The following is a 20,948-nucleotide window of genomic DNA, read 5'->3' on the forward strand; positions in this document are numbered from 1 at the left end:
TTCCATTCCGGTGTATATGCTCCACACGAGCCTCCTCCTAATTTCATCTAACTCTTTCAGAATATCCTTCTGTTCCTCTCTCCCTCGTGTACTTATCCAGCTTCCCCTTAAATACATCTCTACTATTCGCCTCAACTACTCCAGGTTGGAGCAAGTTCCAAAATTCCATCCACTCTCATGGTTAAAAAGTTTCTCCTGAATTCCTTATTGGGTTTATTAGTGTCTATTTTATATTGATGACCCCAAGTTTTGGACTCCCCACAAGTGGAAACATCTTCCCGACCTCTAACATATCAAACCCCTTCCAAATTGTAAAGACCTCTATTAGGGCACTCCTCTGCCTTCTCTTCTCTAGAATAGAAATCCCCAGCCTGTTCAGTCTTTCCTGATATTTATAACCTCTCAGTTCTGGTATCATTCCAGTGAATCATTTTTTGCACCTTCTCCAGTGACCGTGTTTCGTTTTTATAATATGGAGACCAGAACTGTTCACAGACCTGAAATGTTAACACTGTTTCTCTCTCCACAGATGCTGCCTGACCTGTTATGTGTGTCCAGCATTATCTGATTTAATTACAGTTTACATAGACTGGTCTAACAAAGCTCCTGTACAAGTTCAACATAATATCTCTACTTTTCAATTCTATTCCTCGAGAAATGTTTGCATTTTTATGGCCTTCGCCCCTCAGCAGGATCGCCAGCTTGCCCCACAGTATGATGGCCACCTTGCCCCACAGTATGATGGCCGCATTGCCCCACAGTATGATGGCCACCTTGCCCCTCAGTAAGATGGCCGCCTTGCCCCACAGTATGATGGCCTCCTTGCCCCAAAGTAAGATGGCCACCTTGCCCCTCAGTAAGATGGCCGCCTTGCCCCTCAGTAAGATGGCCGCCTTGCCCCTCAGTGAGCCTTGCTGGCAGACAGTTTGTTTTCAGTTCAGGGCGGAAGTGAACGGTTCCCTGTTACCCACTGTGTACTGTACATGTCCAGGAGCTGTCACTGTTCCATACAAGGGCCGTAAAGTACAGAGAAGGAGAGACAAACTGAGAGAGGCATGTTGTTTAAATCTAAAGGCACTGATTTTTTTACAGGTGTATGTCTCAATTTTGTGTTTATTCAGGGCCACCATTTTGTGTCAACACACTGGGACATTTATTACAGAGTTCCTCTCCTCACTGGGAAAGAAACACACTGTACAGAGGGCAGGAAATATAAAGTGAAACATAGATACAGGTCTGAATGGAGATCAGAAATTGCACAGATAAAATACAGGTGCAGATCTCGTTGTTATGTTTAATAACTGTTTTTTTGATTCGTTCATAGGATGTGGGTGTCGTTTGCAAGGCCAGCATTCATTGCCCATCCCTAATTGCCCTTCAGAAGTTGGTGCTGACCTGGCTTCTTGAACCGCTGCAGTCCGTGTGGTGACGGTTCTCCCACAGTGCTGTGAGGAAGGGAGATCCAGGATTTTGTCCCAGCGACGATGAAGTAAGATCGATATATTTCCAAGTCGGGATGGTGTGTGACTTGGAGGGGAACGTGCAGGTGGTATTGTTCCCATGTGCTTGCTGCTCTTGTCCTTCTAGTTGGAAGAGGTCGTGGGTTTGGGAGGTGCTGTCGAAGAAGCCTTGGCGAGTTGCTGCAGTGCATCCTGTGAATGGTACACACTGCAGCCACTGTGCGCCAGTGGTGAAGGGAGTGAATGTTAAGGGTGGTGGATGGGGTGCCAATCAAGCGGGCTGCTTTATCTTGGATGGTGTCGAGCTTCTTGAGTGTTTTGGAGCTGCACTCATCCAAGCAAGTGGAGAGTATTCCATCACACTCCTGACTTGTGCCTTGTAGATGGTGGAAAGGCTTTGGGGAGTCAGGAGGTGAGTCACTCGCCGCAGAATACCCAGCCTCTGACCTGCTCTCGTAGCCACAGTATTTATATGGCTGGTCCAGTTAAGTTTCTGGTCAATGGTGACCCCCAGGATGTTGATAGTGGGGGATTCGGCGATGGTAATGCCGTTGAATGTCAAGTGGAGGTGGTTAGACTCTCTCTTGTTGGAGATGGTCATTGCCTGGCACTTATCTGGCGCGAATGTTACTTGCCACTTATGAGCCCAAGCCTGGATATTGTCCATGTCTTGCTGCATGCGGGCTCGGACTTCTTCATTATTCGAGGGGTTGCGAATGGAACTGAACACTGTGCAATCATCAGCGAACATCCCCATTTCTGACCTTATAATGGAGGGAAGGTCATTGATGAAGCAGCTGAAGATGGTTGGGCCTCGGACACTGCCCTGAGGAACTCCTGCAGCAATGTCCTGGGGCTGAGATGATTGGCCTCCAACAACCACTACCATCTTCCTCTGTGCGAGGTATGACTTCAGCCACTGGAGAGTTTTCCCCCTGACTCCCATTGACTTCAATTTTACTTGGGCTCCTTGGTGCCACACTCGGTCAAATGCTGCTTTGATGTCAAGGGCAGTCACTCTCACCTCACCTCTGGAATTCAGCTCTTTTGTCCATGTTTGGACCAAGGCTGTAATGAGGTCTGGAGCCGAGTGGTCCTGGTGGAACCCAAACTGAGCATCGGTGAGCAGGTTATTGGTGAGTAAGTGCCACTTGATAGCACTGTCGACGACACCTTCCATCACTTTGCTGATGATTGAGAGTAGACTGATAGGGCGGTAATTGGCCGGATTGGATTTGTCCTGCTTTTTGTGTATGAGATTTTTGGACTGGTATGTAATGTGTATCTCAGTCTGCACTAATAGAATTAATACTCTATCTTTAAATCTCATTCTACGAGTACATTCTGAACAGGTATCTAATTTGTTTCTCAGGTTTACTATCTTTCAATATTTCTCACTCTGATACTCTACCAGAGTTTTGGACTTGTATGCAATTTGTATCATATGATACACTTTTCGAATGGATATTGCATGTATTAAAGTCATGTGTGTGAGAGTTCTGGGCCAGTATTCAATTTGAATCTCGGAGTACATTATTGGGATTCATTCTGTCCCTTTGAATCGGGTACCATGTATGATTTCTATCTGTATTTAATTCGTAGCTAATTTTGCCCTATTGTGAGATTGACACAGTGCCTTTCACTCTGAGAGTGTGATTTTGGACTGGGATTTTTGTATCTACCTGTCAGCGGGTCTGAGTTAGGGGGAAATGGAACAGTGTCTGCCTCACCTACTCTGCTTGACTGTTGGATTGAAAATGTGTCTCTGGAAATTGTGATTAGTGTGGGACTGACTACTTCTGCTGTCTGAGACTGTGGAACTGATGAGCTGTCTGTGTCTCTGTGCTCTGTGAGTGATAATATACTTACTGTGTGTGAGAAGGAGCTGGCTGCACTGTTCCTTCTGCCTCGGGTGGAGGAAGCATCACATTTATTCTGGATCGTTCAAGGGTTTGCCTGGAGAAAGAAAATTACCTCTTGTTACTCAGGAACATGTGAGGTCGAAAATACAGAAGTGATCAGTTTAATATCTCTGTTAATGATCATTTTGAATATCCACAAATGAAATCCAGTGATACAAACAGTGTCAGTGTCTGACTCCACTGCAGTACTGCAGCACTCAGCTTCTGCATACCAGGGGTGTTGGGCCGTTTTACAACAATTTAATGACATCCAGACACGGCCCAACCCCTGCACCGATCCATGAATGGGACTACCCGATGGGGCAGGGACCTTTGTACAGGTCAGGTTTCTAGTCCCCTCTCCCATGGGACTAACAGTTCAACCGAAACCAAACAGCCGCTGTTTAAAATGTGTCCTTCACACTTCTCACCTGATGCCTGCAATACATGCTCTTTGTATAACTCCCCACATCCTTACTGTCCGGCTCTGTTTCCACTCTTCACTGTCCAATAACAATAAACAGGGTGAGGCTGGAACTAAACCAGGACCATTCACTCCTGGTTTGGGGAGAGAAAGCAGCAATGATTTTAATAGCAGGTTCTTCCCATTCTCTCTCCCTTCCCCTGGACACACCCTGTACAAACACAGCCCGAGAATGACCTCTCCCTTCCCCCCTCTCACTCCATGTTCCGGGACCAGTTCCTGATCCACTCCGCCTCTTACAAACAGCCCCCGGACTCCCCCTGACCTTCCCCCTGACTCAATGCCGATGTCTGAGCCCATCTGCGGACACGGTCCCGAAGCGATGATCTGCTGTAACGAGGCTGCTCTTTGCTCCCTTCCCCCGGGGGCCGTGATCTCTCCATTCCCGGCTGTTTTAAACCATCTTCTTCCGCTCACTGAGGGAATGGCGCCCACAATTCCCAATCCAAAAATCGATGGAAACTTTCCCCAATTGGAATTTTTCCGAGTCTGAGCAAAGGTCAGAGGGAATAGGGTCCACAGGCAGTGCAGGAACAGGCACCAGAATGGGAAACAGATGGGATTCCACCAGTGCCTAACGCTGGAATCCAGACTGACTTTACAATCTCAAACTATTAAACTAGATGTTTCCATCCCTGCTGTTTCTCTCGGGGTCTTTTGATGGTAAAGAGCCTTTCAGAGATAAAGTGAGCGGCTGTGAAATCAGCCAATGATTCTCTTCATTAATGGCCCCTATAATGTGTGACTGAGAGAGGATTTCTCAAACCAATCCTGGAGAAACACGGGAGGAAAGTGGGAGTCGGTGTATTTGCTGGGACCGTGTAGGGTTAATATCAGGCAGCAACAGTCGCAGATTAATTTAACCGGAGTGAAACTGTAGGTCACTGAGAGTAATATCGAACAGCCCTGAGCTGTAAAACTGCAGATAGTACAACAGGCATTAGAGGGTTAAATGTGACCCATTGTTTCTGTCCCTCTCTGTACTGTCGCTGAGTGTGGGATTAATAGTGTTTCTGACCCTTGTACAATATCAGTGAGAGATGAGATTGCATCTTCTGTCTCTCCAACGCGATCTTTCTGGATAAAACGGCACTTTCCCGGTCAGTCTGGAACTAATACTGTTAACGTCTGTCTGTCACTGTGTCTCACCGCTCTCTCTGTCTCTCTCACAGTGTCTGCCTCCCTCTCTCTCTCTGGTGCTGTATATGAAGGTGGATACAGCTATTGAGCGTGATTTGGAGACAGATCGGAAGTGTCAGCCTCATACTGTCTCACTCTCTCTCTATTGCTGGACATGAAAGTGGGATACTGCCTGATATAAAATAGAGAGAATGAGATGTCCGGGCCGGGCCTCACTGTAACTGGGGATGTGTTCGGCTCCAGTCCCAGTTCATGGTCATAATCTTTTCACAGATTCAGGGCGAGAGTCTCTGTGAGACGGTGACACTGGCGGAGAAACTCCGCGTCATAACTCAAACCCCAACACATGAGATTCTCCAAATAAGCTGGAATAAGGTGTTTGTGAAACGCTGAACCCGTCTGGGAGGGGATGTGTGGGGAGATAGAACAGGGAAACAGACTGAAATGGAGGAGCCGAGTTGACTTGTTATTGAATGTACTGTATTTAGGCAGGAATATTAACGATTTCTCATTGTAACGGGGCTTATTTGAAAGCTTCGGGTTTTGGGAATCCTTGAATATGAAGCCCGGGTCTGTCAGGGTTTGTGCGGAGCGCTGAGGTTCGGTTCTATTATCGATAAACGGTTTGAAACTGTCGGATGGAGAGAACTGGAGGTGGAGCTGGAAGATCAGAGGCCGCTCTCCGCTCTGTCACTCTGACTGTCTCCTCCCCTCCCGATTTCTCTGTTTAATCCCCCATATGGAACCAAAGCGGGTCGGTGGACTCTAAACACGGTTTACTCGTTAACAGGACGAAAGGCGAGTAATGTTCCTGATCTCCTGGGCACCAGGCAATTCACTGTTATTTGTTTCTGTACAGAGTTACATTTCAGTGATTCCCCAGTGAGTTTGTAAATAATCCAACAAAATAGAACAGAAACGGAGCGAAGCGCTGAATTCCACAGATGTAGAAAGGTTAGTCGAGCAGTTCTGGTGATTCTTTACGAGCCCAGCATGGCAAGTAGTTTAAATAAATACAAGAAACCTGGTGATGTGTGGGCTGGGGTCTATAAGTCACCGTTTAAAGTCCCGGACTGAGGTCACTGCCCCGACTCCAGTCCCATTAATACCTCATCTCGTCCACAACGAAACAAAAGCAGCTCAAAGCCACACTGGTAGCATGATATCAGGGTCTCCCTTCAGACAGTAACCAGCCCTTTCACAGATACAGAGGGTGGCTCTGAAAAGAGCCTTTACATCGAGTTACATTGAAACTACAGCACAGAAACAGGCCATTCGGCCCAACTAGTCTATGCCGGCGTTTATGCTGCTCATGAGCCTTCTCCTTCCTTACTTCATCTAACCCTATCGGCATATCCTTCTATTCCTTTCTCCCTCATGTGCTGATCTATCTTCCCCTTAAATGCCCCTCTGTTATTTGCCTCAGCTGCTCCTCGTAGTTGCAAGTTCCACATTCTAACCACTCTCTGGGTAAAGCAATTTCTCCTGAATTCCCTATTTGATTTATTAGCGACTATTTTATATTTATTACCTGAAGGTTTGGACTCCCCACAAGTGGAAACATTTTCTCTACGTCTATCCCAGCAAACCCTATCATTATCTTAAAAACGTCGATCAGATCAACCCTCAGCCTTCTCTTTTCTACTGAAACGAGACCCAGTCTGTTCAGTCTTTCCTGATAAGAATATCCTCTCATTTCTGGTATCATCCTTGTGAATCTTGTTTGCACCTTCTCCAATGCCCCTATGTCTATAATATGGAGACGAGACCTGTTCACAGTATTCCAAGTCTGGTCTAAACAAGGTTCTGTACAAGTTTAATATAACTTCTTTGCTTTTGAACTCTATCCCTCGAGAAATGAATCCTAGTGTTTGATTTGTCTTTTTATGACCTGATGAACCTGGGTCGCTACTTTCAGTAATTTGTGTATCTGTCCCACGAGATCCCTTTGCTCCTCTATCCCGTTTAGACTCTTATTATCCAAGCAGTGTGTGACCTCCTGATTGTTCATTCTGCAAGTTTATTAATGTCCTCTTGCATTTTGATGCTTTCTTCCTTTGTATTAACTAAATCCCCCAATTTGGTGTCGTCCACAAATTTTGGAATTGTACTTCCGATTCCCGAATCCAAATCGTTCATGTAAATTGTGAAGAACAGTGGTCCCAGCAACTGGAACTCCACTTCCCACCTTTTGCCAGTCTGAGTAGAGACCCTTAACCTCTATTCTCGGCTTTCAGTTTTGAAGCCAACTTACTATCCATTCTGCCACCTGACCTGACTCCACGTGCTCTGAACTTAGCCATGAGTCTACAATGTGGTACATTATAGAAGGCCTTCGGAAAATCCAAATATATCACATCTACTGCATTAAACTTGTCTACACTTTCTGTTCCTTCTTCAAAGATTTCAATAAGGTTGGTCCTGTCCTTTGGGTTATCAGATTAAGCCTTGGCCGGTTTATTTGCTCTTGGAGCTCACAATGCTGGATTTCTTCGGCAGCAGCACGGCCTGGATATCAGACAACACCCTGAGTGATGGTCACCCGTCCCAGCAGCTTGTTGAGCTCCTCGTCGTTGCGGATGGCCAGCTGCAGGTGTCTGGGGATGATGCGGGTCTTCTTGTTTGTCCAGGGCCGCGTTGCCGGTCACCTCGAGGATTTCAGCCGTCAGATACTCGATGCACAGCAGCCAGATAGACCGGGGCTCCGGCACCCACACGTTCAGCATAGTTCCCCTTTCGCAGGAGCCTGTGAACACGGCTCATGGGCAACTGCAGTCCGCCCCGGGATGAGCGAGACTTGGCCTTGGACCGAGCTTTACCGCCGGTTTTTCCTCTTCCAGACATTTCCACAATCTCACAAACACTTTCACAAAGAATGAAGAAATCCTCCCGCACTCGCCCTTCTTATACCTTCTGGAGGAGTACAGTGGGGGCACTTGTGATGGGTCTCTCTCAGAGTGTTTACACTGCCCGCTCACCCTCACTGATATTCTATCTTTGAACTGCTGTAATATTGTCCTTTAGTAATATTGCTGCTCCTCCTCCTTTCCCTATTTCCCTGTCCTTTTTAAAGTTCTTATGGACTTGAATATTAAGCTGCCATTCCTGCCCAGTTGGTAGTCAGGTCTCTGTAATGATTTAATGGAATTATTTAACTTTACTCAATGGCTGATGTGAGCTGTGGTAAAATGTATTTCCAGCTGGTCAATTATTGCAGGTATCGACTGTCTCTTCAGTCCGATATCAGGTGAAGAATTACTGGCTGGTGTGGAATTTCCATTGATTGGGGGTTGGTGAAATCTACTGGGCGGAAACAGGAACTGCAACAGAGCGAGAAAGGATCCGTCAGAAACCAGTGAAAATGAAGAACAAAATCCAACAGCCTGCAGTGTCTGTTCAGGGTCTGATGTTTGGGAACTTTTTTATTGTTGATTATTTTCAGCGTTGGTTGTATAGTGGTGAGCATAGCTGCCTTCCAAGCAGTTGACCCGGGTTCGATTCCCGGCCATCGCAATTAAGTGTTCTTATTAGTTTATTTCCATCAGAAACTCTTAAGTTTACAATCGAATTTGATGCAGTTCAGTTGGAAATTGTTTCCAAGACAGAATCGAGTGTAATTGCAGTAAAATGTTATCAACCTTCATTTATTTTCCCTATCGAAGGAAAAGAGGAAAAACATGCTGGAAATACTGATTTGCCAAGGGTCGAATGAGAGTGAGGAAGGGAAATGATATGTTAGCCTTTTTTGGAAGGGTGTTGGAATATAAGAGTGAGGAGGTCTTGCTGCAATTGTAGTATGAGGAAATATTGTGCAAAATTGGACAATATTGGTTGGAGTTTAGAAGAATGAGAGGTGATCGCATTGAAATGTATAAAATTCTTAGACGGCTTGGCAGTGTGGATGCTGAGAGTCTGATTCCCCTGGCGGGAGAGTCAAGAACGAGAGCTCATACTCTCAAGATGAGGGGTCGGCCATTTAGGACCAACATGAGGAAACATTTCTTCACTCGAAGGATTGTGAATCTTTGGAATTCTCTACAACCCAGAGGGCTGTGGATGCTCAGTCGTTGAGTTATATTCAAAGCTGAGATCGATAGATTTTAAGAGAGCAACATGCATGATAAAAGTGAGAGCACCATGCATTATAAAAGTGAGAGCACCATGCATTGTTATCAGTGAGAGCACCATGCATTTAAAAAAGTGAGAGCACCATGCATGACAAACAGTGAGAGCAGCATTGATTATGAACAGTGAGACCAATATGCATTATAAACAGTTAGAGCACCGTGCATTATAAACAGTGAGAGCACCGTACATTATAAACAGTGAGAGCAACATGCATTATAAACAGTGAGAGCAGCATGCATTATAACCAGTGAGAGCACCATGCATTATAATCAGTGAGAGCAGCATTGATTATGAACAGTGAGAACAATATGCATTATAAACAGTGAGAGCACCATGCATTATAAACAGTAAGAGCACCGTGCATTATAAAAAGTGAGAGCACCATGCACTATAAACAGTGAGAGAACCATGCATTGCAAACAGTGAGAGCAGCATTGATTATGAACAGTGAGACCACGATGCATTTAAAACAGTGAGAGCACCGTGCATTATAAACAGAGAGAGCACCATGCATTATAAGCAGAGAGAGCACCATGCATTGTAAACAGTGAGCGCACCATGCATTATAAACAGTGAGAGCACCATGCATTTTAAACAGTGAGAGCACCATGCATTTTAAACAGTGAGAGCACCACGCATGATAAACAGTGAGAGCACCGTGCACGATAAACAATGAGAGCACCGTGCACGATAAACAGTGAGAGCACCATGCATTATATACAGTGAGTGCACCATGCATTACAAGCAGTGAGAGCACTATGCACATTAAACAGTGAGAGCACCATGCATTATAAACTGTCAGAACACCATGCATTATAAACAGTAGGAGCACAATGCATTATAAACAGTGAGAGCACCATGCATTATAAACAGTGAGAGCACCGTGCATTATAAGCAGTGAGAGCACAAAGCATTATAAACAGTGAGAGCACAATGCATTGAATGCAGTGAGAGCAACATGCATGATAAACAGTGAGAGCAACGTGCATTATAAACAGTGAGAGCACCATGCATTATAAACAATGAGAGCAACGTGCATTATAAAAGGTGAGAGCACCATGCACATTAAACAGTGAGAGCACCATGCATTATAAACTGTCAGAACACCATGCATTATAAACAGTAGGAGCACAATGCATTATAAACAGTGAGAGCACCATGCATTATAAACAGTGAGAGCACTGTGCATTATAAGCAGTGAGAGCACAAAGCATTATAAACAGTGAGAGCACAATGCATTGAATGCAGTGAGAGCAACATGCATGATAAACAGTGAGAGCAACGTGTATTATAAACAGTGAGAGCACCATGCATTATAAACAATGAGAGCAACGTGCATTATAAACAGTGAGAGCACCATGCATTATAAACAGTGAGAGCACCATGCATTATAAACAGTGAGAGCAACATACATTATAAACAGTGAGAGCACCATGCATTATAACCAGTGAGAGCACCATGCATTATAATCAGTGAGAGCAGCATTGATTATGAACAGTGAGACCAATATGCATTATAAACAGTGAGAGCACCATGCATTATAAACAGTAAGAGCACCATGCATTATAAACAGTGAGAGAACCATGCATTATACACAGAGAGATACCAAGCATTATATACAGTGAGAGCACGATGCATTATAAACAGTGAAAGCACCATGCATGATAAACAGTGAGCGCACCATGCATTATAAACAGTGAGAGCACGATGCATTATATACAGTGAGTGCACCGTGCATTACAAGCAGTGAGAGCACTATGCACATTAAACAGTGAGAGCACCATGCATTATAAACTGTCAGAACACCATGCATTATAAACAGTAGGAGCACAATGCATTATAAACAGTGAGAGCACCATGCATTATAAACAGTGAGAGCACTGTGCATTATAAGCAGTGAGAGCAACATGCATGATAAACAGTGAGAGCACAATGCATTGAATGCAGTGAGAGCAACATGCATGATAAACAGTGAGAGCAACGTGTATTATAAACAGTGAGAGCACCATGCATTATAAACAGTGAGAGCAACGTGCATTATAAACAGTGAGAGCACCATGCATTATAAACAGTGAGAGCACCATGCATTATATACAGTGAGTGCACCATGCCTTATAAGCAGTGAGAGCACTATGCACATTAAACAGTGAGAGCACCATGCATTATAAACAGTGAGATACCAAGCATTATAGACAGTGAGAGCACGATGCATTTTAAACAGTGAGAGGACCATGCATTTCAACCAGTGAGAGCACCATGCACTATAAACAGTGAGAGCGCCATGCATTATAAACAGTGAGAGCGCCATGCATTATAAACAGTGAGAGCGCCATGCATTATAAACAGTGAGAGCGCCATGCATTATAAGCAGTGAGAGCACCATGCATTTTAAACAGTGAGAGGACCATGCATTATCAACAGTGAGAGACCAATGCATTTTAAACAGTGAGAGCACCATGCATTACAAACAGTGAGAGGAGCATTGATTATGAACAGTGAGACCAATATGCATTATAAACAGTGAGAGCACCTTGCATTAGAAACAGTGGGAGCACCATGCTTTATAAAGAGTGAGAGCAACATGCATTATAAACATTGAGAGCACCATGCATTTAAAACAGTGTGAGCACCATGCATTATAAAGAGTGAGAGCCCCATGCATTTTAAACAGTGAGAGCACCGTGCATTTTAAACAGTGAGAGCACCGTGCATTATAAACAGTGAGAGCACCGTGCATTTTAAACAGTGAGAGCACCTTGTATTTTAAACTGTGAGTGCACCTTGTATTTTAAACTGTGAGTGCACCTTGTATTTTGAACTGTGAGAGCACCGTGCATTTTAAACAGTGCACCTTGTATTTTAAACTGTGAGAGCACCATGCATTATAAATTGTGAGAGCACCATGCATTAAAAACAGTGAGAGCACCATGCATTGTAAACAGTGAGATACCAAGCATTATATACAGTGAGAGCACCATGCATTTTAAACAATGAGAGCACACTGCATGACAAACTGTGGGAGCACCATGCTTTATAAGCAGTGAGAGCACCATGCATTATAAACCGTGAGAGCACCATGCATTTAAAACAGTGAGAGCATCATGCATTTTAAACAGTGAGAGCACCATGCATTATGGGCAGAGAGAGCACCATGCGTTTTAAACAGTGAGAGCACCGTGCATTATAAACAGTGAGAGCACCGTGCATTTAAAACAGTGAGAGCACCGTGCATTTTAAACAGTGAGAGCACCTTGTATTTTAAACAGTGAGAGCAACGTGCATGTTTATCAGTAAGTGCACCGTGCATTTTAAACAGTGCGAGCACCGTGCATTTTAAACAGTGAGAGCACCATGCATTATGAACAGTGAGAGCACCGTGCATTTAAAACAGTGAGAGCACCGAGCATTTTAAACAGCAATTGCAACTTGTATTTTGAACAGTGAGAGCACCGTGCATTTTAAACAGTGAGAGCACCTTGTATTTTAAACCGTGAGTGCACCTTGTATTTTAAACTGTGAGAGCACCGTGCATTTTAAACAGTGAGAGCACCGTGCATTTTAAACAGTTAGTGCACCTTGTATTTTAAACTGGAGAGCACCGTGCATTTTAAACTGAGAGAGCACCGTGCATTTTTAACAGTGAGAGCACCGTGCATTTTAAACAATGAGAGCACCGTGCATTTTAAACAATGAGAGCACCGTTCATTATAAACATTGAGTGCACCGTGCATTTTAAACAGTGAGAGCACCTTGTATTTTAAACTGTGAAAGCACCTTCTATTTTAAACTGTGAGAGCACCGTGCATTTTAAACAAGGAGAGCACCGTGCATTTTAAACAATGAGAGCACCGTGCATTTTAAACAGTGAGAGCACCGTGCATTTTAAACAGTGAGAGCACCGTTCATTATAAACATTGAGTGCACCGTGCATTTTAAACAGTGAGAGCACCTTGTATTTTAAACTGTGAGTGCACCTTGTATTTTAAACAGTGAGAGCACCGTGCATTTTAAACAGTGAGAGCAACGTGCATTTTTATCAGTAAGTGCACCGTGCATTTTAAACAGTGAGAGCACCTTGTATTTTAAACAGTGAGAGCACCTTGTATTTCAAACTGTGAGTGCACCGTGCATTTTAAACTGTGAGTGCACCTTGTATTTTAAACTGTGAGAGCAACGTGCATTTTAAACTGTGAGAGCACCATGCATTTTAAACAGTGAGAGCACCGTGCATTTTAAACAGTGAGAGCACCGTGCATTTTAAACAGTGAGAGCACCGTGCATTTTAAACAATGAGAGCACCGTGCATTTTAAACAATGAGAGCACCATACATTTTAAACAGTGAGAGCACCGTGCATTTTAAACTGTGAGTGCACCGTTCATTTTAAACAGTGAGAGCACCTTGTATTTTAAACTGTGAGAGCACCTTGTATTTTAAACAGTGAGAGCACCGTTCATTATAAACATTAATGCACCGTGCATTTTAAACAGTGAGAGCACCTTGTATTTTAAACTGTGAGAGCACCTTGTATTTTAAACTGTGAGAGCACCGTGCATTTTGAACAATGAGAGCACCATACATTTTAAACAGTGAGAGCACCGTGCATTTTAAACAGTGAGAGCACCGTGCATTTTAAACAGTGAGAGCACCGTGCATTTTAAACAGTGAGAGCACCGTGCATTTTAAACAGTGAGAGCAACGTGAATTTTTATCAGTAAGTGCACCGTGCATTTTAAACAGTGAGAGCACCTTGTATTTTAAACTGTGAGTGCACCTTTCATTTTAAACAGTGAGAGCACCTTGTATTTCAAACTGTGAGAGCACCTTGTATTTCAAACAGTGAGAGCACCTTGTATTTTAAACAGTGAGAGCACCGTTCATTATAAACATTAATGCACCGTGCATTTTAAACAATGAGAGCACCGTGCATTTTAAACAGTGAGAGCACCGTGCATTTTAAACAATGAGAGCACCGTGCATTTTAAACAGTGAGAGCACCGTGCATTTTAAACAGTGAGAGCAACGTGCATTTTTATCAGTAAGTGCACCGTGCATTTTAAACAGTGAGAGCACCTTGTATTTTAAACTGTGAGTGCACCCTTCATTTTAAACAGTGAGAGCACCTTGTATTTTAAACTGTGAGAGCACCTTGTATTTTAAACTGTGAGAGCACCGTGCATTTTAAACAGTGAGAGCAACGTGCATTTTTATCAGTAAATGCACCGTGCATTTTAAACAGTGAGAGCAACGTGAATTTTTATCAGTAAGTGCACCGTGCATTTTAAACAGTGAGAGCACATTGTATTTCAAACTGTGAGTGCAACGTGCATTTTAAACTGTGAGTGCACCTTGTATTTTAAACTGTGAGAGCACCTTGTATTTTAAACAGTGAGAGCACCGTGCATTTTAAACAGTGAGAGCACCGTTCATTATAAACATTGAGTGCACCGTGCATTTTAAACAGTGAGAGCACCTTGTATTTTAAACTGTGAGTGCACCTTCTATTTTAAACAGTGAGAGCACCGTGCATTTTAAACAGTGAGAGCAACGTGCATTTTTATCAGTAAGTGCACCGTGCATTTTAAACAGTGAGAGCACCTTGTATTTTAAACAGTGAGAGCACCTTGTATTTCAAACTGTGAGTGCACTGTGCATTTTAAACTGTGAGTGCACCTTGTATTTTAAACTGTGAGAGCAACGTGCATTTTAAACTGTGAGAGCACCATGCATTTTAAACATTGAGAGCACCGTGCATTTTAAACAGTGAGAGCACCGTGCATTTTAAACAGTGAGAGCACCGTGCATTTTAAACAATGAGAGCACCGTGCATTTTAAACAATGAGAGCACCATACATTTTAAACAGTGAGAGCACCGTGCATTTTAAACTGTGAGTGCACCGTTCATTTTAAACAGTGAGAGCACCTTGTATTTTAAACTGTGAGTGCACCTTGTATTTTAAACAGTGAGAGCACCGTTCATTATAAACATTAATGCACCGTGCATTTTAAACAGTGAGAGCACCTTGTATTTTAAAATGTGAGAGCACCGTGCATTTTGAACAATGAGAGCACCATACATTTTAAACAGTGAGAGCACCGTGCATTTTAAACAGTGAGAGCACCGTGCATTTTAAACAGTGAGAGAACCGTGCATTTTAAACAGTGAGAGCACCGTGCATTTTAAACAGTGAGAGCACCGTGCATTTTAAACAGTGAGAGCAACGTGCATTTTTATCAGTAAGTGCACCGTGCATTTTAAACAGTGAGAGCACCTTGTATTTTAAACTGTGAGTGCACCTTTCATTTTAAACAGTGAGAGCACCTTGTATTTCAAACTGTGAGAGCACCTTGTATTTCAAACAGTGAGAGCACCTTGTATTTTAAACAGTGAGAGCACCGTTCATTATAAACATTAATGCACCGTGCATTTTAAACAATGGGAGCACCGTGCATTTTAAACAGTGAGAGCACCGTGCATTTTAAACAATGAGAGCACCGTGCATTTTAAACAATGAGAGCACCGTGCATTTTAAACAGTGAGAGCAACGTGCATTTTTATCAGTAAGTGCACCGTGCATTTTAAACAGTGAGAGCACCTTGTATTTTAAACTGTGAGTGCACCCTTCATTTTAAACAGTGAGAGCACCTTGTATTTTAAACTGTGAGAGCACCTTGTATTTTAAACTGTGAGAGCACCTTGTATTTTAAACAGTGAGAGCACCGTTCATTATAAACATTAATGCACCGTGCATTTTAAACAGTGAGAGCACCTTGTATTTTAAACTGTGAGAGCACCGTGCATTTTAAACTGTGAGAGCACCTTGTATTTTAAACTGTGAGTGCACCGTGCATTTTAAACAGTGAGAGCACCTTGTATTTTAAACTGTGAGTGCACCGTTCATTTTAAACAGTGAGAGCACCTTGTATTTTAAACAGTGAGAGCACCTTGTATTTTAAACTGTGAGAGCACCTTGTATTTTAAACAGTGAGAGCACCGTTCATTGTAAACATTGAGTGCACCGTGCATTTTAAACAGTGAGAGCACCTTGTATTTTAAACTGTGAGTGCACCTTGTATTTTAAACAGTGAGAGCACCGTGCATTTTAAACAGTGAGAGCAACGTGCATTTTTATCAGTAAATGCACCGTGCATTTTAAACAGTGAGAGCACCTTGTATTTTAAACAGTGAGAGCACATTGTATTTCAAACTGTGAGTGCACCGTGCATTTTAAACTGTGAGTGCACCTTGTATTTTAAACTGTGAGAGCAACGTGCATTTTAAACTGTGAGAGCACCATGCATTTTAAACAGTGAGAGCACCGTGCATTTTAAACAGTGAGAGCACCGTGCATTTTAAACAGTGAGAGCACCGTGCATTTTAAACAATGAGAGCACCGTGCATTTTAAACAATGAGAGCAACGTGCATTTTTATCAGTAAGTGCACCGTGCATTTTAAACAGTGAGAGCACCTTGTATTTTAAACTGTGAGTGCACCGTTCATTTTAAACAGTGAGAGCACCTTGTATTTTAAACTGTGAGAGCACCTTGTATTTTAAACAGTGAGAGCACCGTTCATTATAAACATTAATGCACCGTGCATTTTAAACAGTGAGAGCACCTTGTATTTTAAACTGTGAGAGCACCGTGCATTTTAAACAATGAGAGCACCATACATTTTAAACAGTGAGAGCACCGTGCATTTTAAACAATGAGAGCACCGTGCATTTTAAACAGTGAGAGCACCGTGCATTTTAAACAGTGAGAGCACCGTGCATTTTAAACAGTGAGAGCACCGTGCATTTTAAACAGTGAGAGCACCGTGCATTTTAAACAGTGAGAGCAACGTGCATTTTTATCAGTTAGTGCACCGTGCATTTTAAACAGTGAGAGCACCTTGTATTTTAAACTGTGAGTGCACCGTTCATTTTAAACAGTGAGAGCACCTTGTATTTCAAACTGTGAGAGCACCTTGTATTTCAAACAGTGAGAGCACCTTGTATTTTAAACAGTGAGAGCACCGTTCATTATAAACATTAATGCACCGTGCATTTTAAACAATGAGAGCACCGTGCATTTTAAACAGTGAGAGCACCGTGCATTTTAAACAATGAGAGCACCGTGCATTTTAAACAATGAGAGCACCATACATTTTAAACTGTGAGAGCACCGTGCATTTTAAACAGTGAGAGCAACGTGCATTTTTATCAGTAAGTGCACCGTGCATTTTAAACAGTGAGAGCACCTTGTATTTTAAACTGTGAGAGCCCCTTGTATTTTAAACTGTGAGAGCACCTTGTATTTTAAACAGTGAGAGCACCGTTCATTATAAACATTAATGCACCGTGCATTTTAAACAGTGAGAGCACCTTGTATTTTAAACTGTGAGAGCACCGTGCATTTGAAACTGTGAGAGCACCTTGTATTTTATACTGTGAGTGCACCGTGCATTTTAAACAGTGAGAGCACAATGCATTGAATGCAGTGAGAGCAACATGCATGATAAACAGTGAGAGCAACGTGTATTATAAACAGTGAGAGCACCATGCATTATAAACAGTGAGAGCAACGTGCATTATAAACAGTGAGAGCACCATGCATTATAAACAGTGAGAGCACCATGCATTATATACAGTGAGTGCACCATGCCTTATAAGCAGTGAGAGCACTATGCACATTAAACAGTGGGAGCACCATGCATTATAAACAGTGAGATACCAAGCATTATAGACAGTGAGAGCACGATGCATTTTAAACAGTGAGAGGACCATGCATTTCAACCAGTGAGAGCACCATGCACTATAAACAGTGAGAGCGCCATGCATTATAAACAGTGAGAGCGCCATGCATTATAAACAGTGAGAGCGCCATGCATTATAAGCAGTGAGAGCACCATGCATTTTAAACAGTGAGAGGACCATGCATTATCAACAGTGAGAGACCAATGCATTTTAAACAGTGAGAGCACCATGCATTACAAACAGTGAGAGGAGCATTGATTATGAACAGTGAGACCAATATGCATTATAAACAGTGAGAGCACCTTGCATTAGAAACAGTGGGAGCACCATGCTTTATAAAGAGTGAGAGCAACATGCATTATAAACATTGAGAGCACCATGCATTGTAAGCAGTGAGAACACCATGCATTTAAAACAGTGTGAGCACCATGCATTATAAAGAGTGAGAGCCCCATGCATTTTAAACAGTGAGAGCACCGTGCATTTTAAACAGTGAGAGCACCGTGCATTATAAACAGTGAGAGCACCGTGCATTTTAAACAGTGAGAGCACCGTGCATTTTAAACAGTGAGAGCACCGTGCATTATAAACAGTGAGAGCACCGTGCATTTTAAACAGTGAGAGCAACGTGCATTTTTATCAGTAAGTGCACCGTGCATTTTAAACAGTGAGAGCACCTTGTATTTTAAACTGTGAGAGCACCTTGTATTTTAAACTGTGAGAGCACCTTGTATTTTAAACAGTGAGAGCACCGTTCATTATAAACATTAATGCACCGTGCATTTTAAACAGTGAGAGCACCTTGTATTTTAAACTGTGAGAGCACCGTGCATTTTAAACTGTGAGAGCACCTTGTATTTTATACTGTGAGTGCACCGTGCATTTTAAACAGTGAGAGCACAATGCATTGAATGCAGTGAGAGCAACATGCATGATAAACAGTGAGAGCAACGTGTATTATAAACAGTGAGAGCACCATGCATTATAAACAGTGAGAGCAACGTGCATTATAAACAGTGAGAGCACCATGCATTATAAACAGTGAGAGCACCATGCATTATATACAGTGAGTGCACCATGCCTTATAAGCAGTGAGAGCACTATGCACATTAAACAGTGAGAGCACCATGCATTATAAACAGTGAGATACCAAGCATTATAGACAGTGAGAGCACGATGCATTTTAAACAGTGAGAGGACCATGCATTTCAACCAGTGAGAGCACCATGCACTATAAACAGTGAGAGCGCCATGCATTATAAACAGTGAGAGCGCCATGCATTATAAACAGTGAGAGCGCCATGCATTATAAACAGTGAGAGCGCCATGCATTATAAGCAGTGAGAGCACCATGCATTTTAAACAGTGAGAGGACCATGCATTATCAACAGTGAGAGACCAATGCATTTTAAACAGTGAGAGCACCATGCATTACAAACAGTGAGAGGAGCATTGATTATGAACAGTGAGACCAATATGCATTATAAACAGTGAGAGCACCTTGCATTAGAAACAATGGGAGCACCATGCTTTATAAAGAGTGAGAGCAACATGCATTATAAACATTGAGAGCACCATGCATTGTAAGCAGTGAGAACACCATGCATTTAAAACAGTGTGAGCACCATGCATTATAAAGAGTGAGAGCCCCATGCATTTTAAACAGTGAGAGCACCGTGCATTTTAAACAGTGAGAGCACCGTGCATTATAAACAGTGAGAGCACCGTGCATTTTAAACAGTGAGAGCACCTTGTATTTTAAACTGTGAGTGCACCTTGTATTTTAAACTGTGAGTGCACCTTGTATTTTGAACTGTGAGAGCACCGTGCATTTTAAACAGTGCACCTTGTATTTTAAACTGTGAGAGCACCATGCATTATAAATTGTGAGAGCACCATGCATTAAAAACAGTGAGAGCACCATGCATTTTAAACAATGAGAGCACACTGCATGACAAACTGTGGGAGCACCATGCTTTATAAGCAGTGAGAGCACCATGCATTATAAACCGTGAGAGCACCATGCATTTAAAACAGTGAGAGCACCATGCATTTTAAACAGTGAGAGCACCATGCATTATGGGCAGAGAGAGCACCATGCATTTTAAACAGTGAGAGCACCGTGCATTATAAACAGTGAGAGCACCGTGCATTTAAAACAGTGAGAGCACCGTGCATTTTAAACAGTGAGAGCACCTTGTATTTTAAACAGTGAGAGCAGCGTGCATGTTTATCAGTAAGTGCACCGTGCATTTTAAACAGTGCGAGCACCGTGCATTTTAAACAGTGAGAGCACCATGCATTATGAACAGTGAGAGCACCGTGCATTTAAAACAGTGAGAGCACCGAGCATTTTAAACAGCAATTGCACCTTGTATTTTGAACAGTGAGAGCACCGTGCATTTTAAACAGTGAGAGCACCGTGCATTTTAAACAGTGAGAGCACCGTGCATTTTAAACAGTGAGAGCACCTTGTATTTTAAACCGTGAGTGCACCCTGTATTTTAAACTGTGAGAGCACCGTGCATTTTAAACAGTGAGAGCACCGTGCATTTTAAACAGTTAGTGCACCTTGTATTTTAAACTGGAGAGCACCGTGCATTTTAAACTGAGAGAGCACCGTGCATTTTTAACAGTGAGAGCACCGTGCATTTTAAACAATGAGAGCACCGTGCATTTTAAACAATGAGAGCACCGTTCATTATAAACATTGAGTGCACCGTGCATTTTAAACAGTGAGAGCACCTTGTATTTTAAACTGTGAAAGCACCTTCTATTTTAAACTGTGAGAGCACCGTGCATTTTAAACAAGGAGAGCACCGTGCATTTTAAACAATGAGAGCACCGTGCATTTTAAACAGTGAGAGCACCGTGCATTTTAAACAGTGAGAGCACCGTTCATTATAAACATTGAGTGCACCGTGCATTTTAAACAGTGAGAGCACCTTGTATTTTAAACTGTGAGTGCACCTTGTATTTTAAACAGTGAGAGCACCGTGCATTTTAAACAGTGAGAGCAACGTGCATTTTTATCAGTAAGTGCACCGTGCATTTTAAACAGTGAGAGCACCTTGTATTTTAAACAGTGAGAGCACCT

At 42.8% G+C, this 20,948-nt stretch overlaps 1 non-coding gene across 1 annotated transcript; it reads left to right on the forward strand.

Annotated features, from left to right (window-relative positions):
- Positions 1-8,426: 8,426 nt before the first annotated feature.
- On the forward strand, positions 8,427-8,498 carry trnag-ucc (transfer RNA glycine (anticodon UCC)). The gene has a single exon. It is a non-coding gene; the product is annotated as a tRNA-Gly (tRNA).
- Positions 8,499-20,948: the final 12,450 nt, after the last annotated feature.

The sequence above is a fragment of the Heptranchias perlo genome, unplaced genomic scaffold (genome assembly GCF_035084215.1).
Source record: "Heptranchias perlo isolate sHepPer1 unplaced genomic scaffold, sHepPer1.hap1 HAP1_SCAFFOLD_50, whole genome shotgun sequence".
In the NCBI taxonomy this organism is placed as follows: Eukaryota; Metazoa; Chordata; class Chondrichthyes; order Hexanchiformes; family Hexanchidae; genus Heptranchias; species Heptranchias perlo.